General features: G+C 48.2%; 1 protein-coding gene across 1 annotated transcript in view; it reads right to left on the reverse strand.

Moving 5' to 3' along the window:
- Positions 1-5,627, reverse strand: part of LOC132251589 (uncharacterized) — a 73,524-nt gene extending 67,897 nt beyond the window's left edge. Inside the window, exon 1 of the mRNA XM_059731505.1 lies at positions 5,478-5,627. The gene's annotated coding sequence lies outside the window, so the exon portion shown is untranslated. The remainder of the gene's footprint in view (positions 1-5,477) is intronic.
- Positions 5,628-6,536: the final 909 nt, after the last annotated feature.

The following is a 6,536-nucleotide window of genomic DNA, read 5'->3' on the forward strand; positions in this document are numbered from 1 at the left end:
CAGACATGTCTCACCAATTATGATTTCACTGTTTAAATAACTGATTTAGGCTAGGTTAAGTAAATATGGTTCTCTTTAGTATGTCTTGATCAAGGACTTGAGTTCACACTTCTGGACATACAGCAAGTTGCCTTAATAGCTTTTCACATGTACCCCTTTTGATATACAGGTATAAAACAGACCTGGTTTGAAAGATATTATTATTATTATTATTAATTCCTTCTTACTGTGTTTTTGTGTGTTTTCATTATTGAAATTGATACTCCCTGTCAAAAGTCATAACTCTAAGCATGACAATGTAAGAGTGGTGTAGCAATTTATGGCCAGGTACAGAAGGTACACTTATTGCATGTAAGTGTGCAGAAAGCACTTTACACTGTAACTGAACAGATTGTCAGGGCACATAGAACAATGAAAAATGGTGGATCCTGCTCTAAGATAACCCTGGATGGATATGGTATCAAGACTTCAGCACTGTAGGTCCAGGAGCTGTAACAAACCTCTGTACCAAATCCCATCACAGCTCACAGTAAGTTGCATTCTGCTGACATCCTGTGGGGCAGAAGTGGGCAAAATGGTGGATCCAGCTGGCAGCCAGATTCCATTTCCCAGAAGTCCCAGCTCACATTGCTGTGGCTAGTTTCCAGAAAGACCCCAGGAGCAGCATGGTCATGACAGCTTGGGGCTAGGGTTTCCATGGAGACCAGCCCAAGCAGTGCCAGCAGGGTGTGTGGATGGGCAGTGCACTGCTTTGGGGCCAGGGGTCAGAGCTGGGGTAGTACCACGATCCACTGGCTACCTGCCTCACTATGCCCCAGCTCCAGTCCACGTTGTCACTACCGCAAGATCTCAGCCCTGGCCCCGAAGCAGCTCCCTGCCCAGCTGCATGCCCTGCCAGCGCTGCTTGTGCTGGTCTCTATGGAAACCCTGCCCCTGCGCTTTCATGGCCACACTGCTCCTGGGTTCTCTATGGAAACTGACCACTTGGGACCATAAATCTGATTAATTGACAACAGACTGTCCCATCCCTCTAGGATGCATTGCTTTCCTGAGAGAAGCCAGCATGTTGATGTGGATCCACCTAATACAAACTGGCACCCAAACACAACCTGAAAGACACTGAGAGGTTTGGGTTTTTTTGAGCCCCACAGCCAAAGTGTAACCAACAGTTGCAAATGCGGGTTTTCACTGGCTTGTCTTTGGGCACCATTTAGCAGAGTACCTACATATGAGCTCTGCTTCAGGTAATGCATGGTAGGAATGAGAAAAATTCCCCATAGCAAGTCCCCTCCATCCACTTTCTCCCTCCCTCTCCTCTCCTTGGAACCTAAGAAGGCTCATACCTCTGGGCTTAGATGTTTGGGTTCCCAGCCCTCCTGACTCCCACAGCAGGATGACGGAACCCAGGCATCCAGGTTTTCCCAGCTGGGAGGTGGAACACAGGCATTCAATGGCATGGTCAGTGCTTGGTTGCAAGCAGTTGCATGGCTTCTGGCTCTGGGCAGGGGAACGAGTCTGGACCAATAATGATGTCTATATGTGGTCACTAAGGGTGTGCGAAGTGGGCACTTTTTGATTCAGATTTGGATTTGGCCCAAATCAGGGGACAATGATTTGATTCACTGATTCAGATCACTGTCAGCCAAATCTGAATCTGAGGATTTGGCTGTGACTTGGAGAATCAGTGATTTGGCCATAGACACAGCTTTATATGTTTTTTCTACATACCTCAAAATACCAGGCGCAGCTTGTGAATGCTGAGATGGTGGGGCAGATGGAGCATCCCACAGGAGTATGGGGGACCCCCCCCTCCCCCGCATGCTCAGTGGTGGACCCAGAAGTAGACTGGAAGTACTTCTGGTCCACTTCTGGGTTGGCCATCGAGCGCACAGGGGACCTCCCTCCCACACCCCTAGGTTGGCAATCAGCCATGGAGGGACCCCAGGTGCCCCACCAAGCCCAGGAGGCACCAGTCACTGAGCCAGGGGAGTGGTCCCCCGAGCATTCCCCAGCAGACCCAGAACTGGACCAGAAGTGCTTCTGGTCCTCTTCTGGGTCTGCTGCTGAGCATGCTGGGGACACCTCCAAGGGCCTGTGGGATGCTCCATCCACCCCACCATCTCAGCATTCATGAGCTGCGCCTGGTACCTTGAGGTACCACGTGCATATAAAGCTGTGTCTATGGCTGAATCGTCAAACCTCTGAACCAGAGGCTTTTCATTCGATTCAGAGAGATTAATGGGTCTTCTGATTCAAGTCAGATTTAGAGATTTGGCTGCCAAATTGGGTTGAATCTCCTCTGAATTGAATCAGCGACTGAAGCTTCGCATTACGGTCAAAGACTGCTGGAAGATTGTTAGGGGCTGGAAGGGACTTCACAAGATCATTGGGTCCAGCCCCCCTGCACTAAGCAGGAAAGACAACTGGGGTCAGGTGACCCCAGAAAGGTGACTGTCCACTCTCCTCTTGAAGATTTCCAGGGTAGGTGATTGCACCACATCTGGAGGGAGTTTGTTCCACAATCTAGACTCCCTGACTTTGAAGGAGTTTTTTTTCCTAGAATTGAGCTTGAAGCTGTCTTCCAGGAGTTTGTATCCATTACTCCTGGTCTTCCCCAAAGGTGCCCTGGTGAATAGTTGTTCACTGCGCCCTTGATGTACTCCCCTGATGTAATGGTAAGCTGCTACCAAGTCCCCTCTCAGTCTTCTCTTCTTTAGGCTGAAGAGGCCCAAGTCCCTTAGCCTCTGGTCTGCCTTGCAAGTCTCTGATCATATGGGTGGGTCTTCCCTGGACCCTCTCAAGTTTTTCCACATCCTTGTTGGAGCATTTTACACTTCTCAGTATTGAACCTCATCTGGTTCTGATTCACCCACCTCTCCAGTCTGGCCAGGTCTGCCTGTATCTGCAGCCTATCTGCAGGTGTGACCACATTCCCCCAATACTTGGTGTCTTCCGCAAACTTGGCCAGTGAGCTTTTCATCCCCACATCCAAATCATTGATAAAGATGTTGAAAAGCATCGGAGCAAGCATGGACCCTTGAGGGACACCACTGGCCACTTCTTGCCAGGATGCCTCACCCCCCCCACCAGTGTCTGGACTAAATGTACATACCCCCAGGTGTCTGGAACACAACCACACAGACACAAACACACACGTAATCCAGGCACCTGGAAGACACACACACACAGGTGTCCAGGACACACATACACCCAGGTGTCTAGGGGGGGCCACCAACATTGGTGGGAAAAGGGAATTCAGGTGTCCACCACATGCGTGCGCGTGTGCGCGTGCGCGCGCGCACACACACACACACACACACACACACACACACACACACACACCAGGCAGCCAAGACGCGCGTGCACATACACACACACACACACACACACACACATATGTGCACACCCCCACACATGCTCCAGGAGTCCAGGGCACACACATGCACACACACAAAAAACAGGTACCGGGTGCACTGGGTGGTTATTGGTCCTGTTTTATACCAGACCATAACTGTTTTTAAACCCTTTGTCCCGTCTGTTCCTGAATGAGGAACAGACTACAAAAAGTCCTGCTTTTTTGGTTCATTGGTTGAAATGCATGTCAATCATTTTTCCTTGTGACTCTATTGGCTGTGCCTAGAGGTACGGCACTGCACAAGGTTTCACGCTGGCCAGGGAAGTGGAGGATCCAGAGGCTGGTCCCTTTTGTGCCTGCATGAGAAGTCATATCTGCAGTACACGCAGACAGTGGGAGCCAAGGCACTGTTGCATGCCTGATCTCCCTAAGCCTGGGCTGGGCATGTGTGGGCAGGCCTGGGCCCTGGGGGCAGATGAGCTGCTAGGGCTGGGCAGTTGGTCTGTACACACACACCCGTGCGCTGCCTTGGCACAAGGTAATAGCTTTGAGAGCAGGCAGGTAGAGCCCTGCATTTGTATCTGCTGGTACACCGGTGGGATTGGGAGGAGGTTCTTGTCACCATATTTGCACCCACAGAGCAGCCCTGTGAGTCCCTGGGGTGTACTGCTGCATGGGGAGGGAGAACTTTAGACAGAGGAGCCTCCAGATCACTGAGCAGCTGGGCCAGCACATTAAGCCATTATTTCTCCTCTGTGACAGGCAAACCTGTGTGTCTCCTGGGGAAGGAAGGGAAGGTCCAGCTAGGCATCTGGATGCACTGGCACAGGCATCCAACACCCACTGACCTCACTTGGCCCAGCTCTGACCAGAATGTGGCCAGGACAGATTCCTGGGTGCCCAGTGTCTGTGCTGAATGCTGATGAGGGGGAAGGTGAGGTCCCTATGCAATGTGTGCCCCTGGCTCCCAAACTGGGCTGGAGTGAGACTGGATCTCAGTGTGGGGAGGGCATGCTCAAGCCTTACGCCTGCTATGCTACATTCTCTCTAGGCTGGACGATCTGGAGAAAATTGCAGAGCTGCGGGATATGTGAAACCATGATGTGAGGGGAGTGATGCAAGGCTCCCTGTTAGCTGAATTTACTAATGATCCTAGCACTTGCTCTGTGTGGATCCTAGCACTTAATCTGCACCATGTATTCATCTATGTGGGCTTCATGGACAAAATAGCAGTCTTAGCCCCACCCTTCCCCACTGATTGGCCAAGGGGACCAGTGGTCCCACCTCTTACCAAGGGGATGTTTTGTATTCTGGAGAATGTGTCAGTGGCCACCTTAGTGGCCATGTGCAGGTTGGCTGGCTGGTCACTCATGGCCATGAGGGTGCATTCCATGGCAAATCACTGCTGCGTTGGGTCCAAGTGGGTGGCCATGATGTTCCTGCCAGCCAATCAGAGGTGGCTTAGCCTTTCAGCTCCACTCCAGAATCTTTGGCACCTAGAGAACCTGCAGGGCATGCTGGGAGGCATGCAAGAGCCTCCCCACTATCTGCTAGGCTTAGGCTGTGCAGGCAGGTTCCAAGCTTGTCTCCTAAGGGCGAACATGTGTTCAGCTTGCTCCTGTCCTAACCTTGAATGCTTAGAGTAATGCTTGAAAGTTAGAGTGCTTCCGCCTCGGACTTCTTGACCACCTGTACTCACAAGGATTATATTGAATATTTGGGGGGCTTCAACTAATGAACCTGGTTTTTCATTTTTAAGGTCACAAAAATTAAACCAAAAAGAAAACTCATCTGAAAGTGTCAAGATCTGAAGGATTTCACTTTGATGTTGAAAAAAACCCATGAATCCAAATTTCCTGCATGACCGGGTGAAATTCTGTGAGCATGTTAAAGAACTGACCTATGCTTGAAACTTCTACAGACACCCCAGATTTCGTGAGTGTAATCTCATGTTGACTCTAGTGCACTCTTTTTATACAGCAATAGATGTATTATAAAGTAAACTTTTACAAGTATTACATCTTGCAAAAAAATAGTTACTGGTAAATATTGATAAACAAGTAAACTTTCAGTAGAAAAAATTACTACAGCAGAAAAATAATATGTATACGACTCCACATACCTTCAGTCTCTGATGTTGGATCGCCCCGCTGGACAGATTAAACTTTCAAGGCTTCATCCCATAGTGATGCTTCCAGGTTTCTCTTCTGTCAGAGCCCAGATCACTTGACTCCCTCCTGCTTTTCTTTCTTCTAGTAAGAAAGAAAAACTGTAATAATTAGGAGAGAAACTGATTAATAAAATGTAAATGTTGAATATTGGGAGTGTTTTGTATAAGGTAATGTGAACTCAAATAGGGCTAGAACAGACATGTTTTATTAGCTGACTGTAATTATCACCTGCAGTTTTAAAGGCTGCCATCTGCTCTGGGAGGGTCAGAAAGTTCAGAGTATTTATGAAAGAGGAAAATTAAACGGAGTAGCTCAGGGCAGGAAGTCATGGATGGTATACATACTTTAGTAGTCAGGTCCTAAGGGGAATTGTTGATTTGTGGAGTGACTAGTCTTGGACTGGGAACTTCACACTGTAAAGGTGTCAGAGAATTGCCTGTGTTCTTCTGCAGACAAGTTAAATGAGACCTTTGCATTATGACACTGTTCTTTGTTGACCTATAGTTCTGGGAGTGACTCTCTTTCATTAGTTTGGTTGTTGCAGACTTTGGGCAACCCTTTCCTTCTATTTCTCTCTCAACTGACAAAGGCTTTTCTCTGTTCCAGCAGTTTTCTTGCTCCAGACTTCCTCTCACTACCCTTCCTTCCTCTAGTGAGACGGTTGAATTCATTTTGCCCAGTTCAAAAACATTTGATCCCCAACGTAATTGGGATCAGTCTTCCTTTGGAATAGATACTAAAATAGGAAGTCTCCAATGGGGTTTCAAAAAGGTCTGTCCCAGTGCTGGCTCCTTTATTTTCTGCACTTCAGATTTACAGTTGGCCAGAAGATTTTGCTTTGTTCCTTTAAACCCCGCTTAGCAATGGTATTAAATGAGTATATGATGTCCTGTGTTGATTATTGCATCTCATTTAGTTACTTAATTGTAATCATATAGTTATTTATAGTAGAGCCCAGGGGCTCTACTTAGGATGCTGATCTCATTGAGGGTATTAGTTCTGTATTACTG

This window comes from Alligator mississippiensis, chromosome 1 (genome assembly GCF_030867095.1).
Source record: "Alligator mississippiensis isolate rAllMis1 chromosome 1, rAllMis1, whole genome shotgun sequence".
Lineage (NCBI taxonomy): Eukaryota > Metazoa > Chordata > Crocodylia > Alligatoridae > Alligator > Alligator mississippiensis.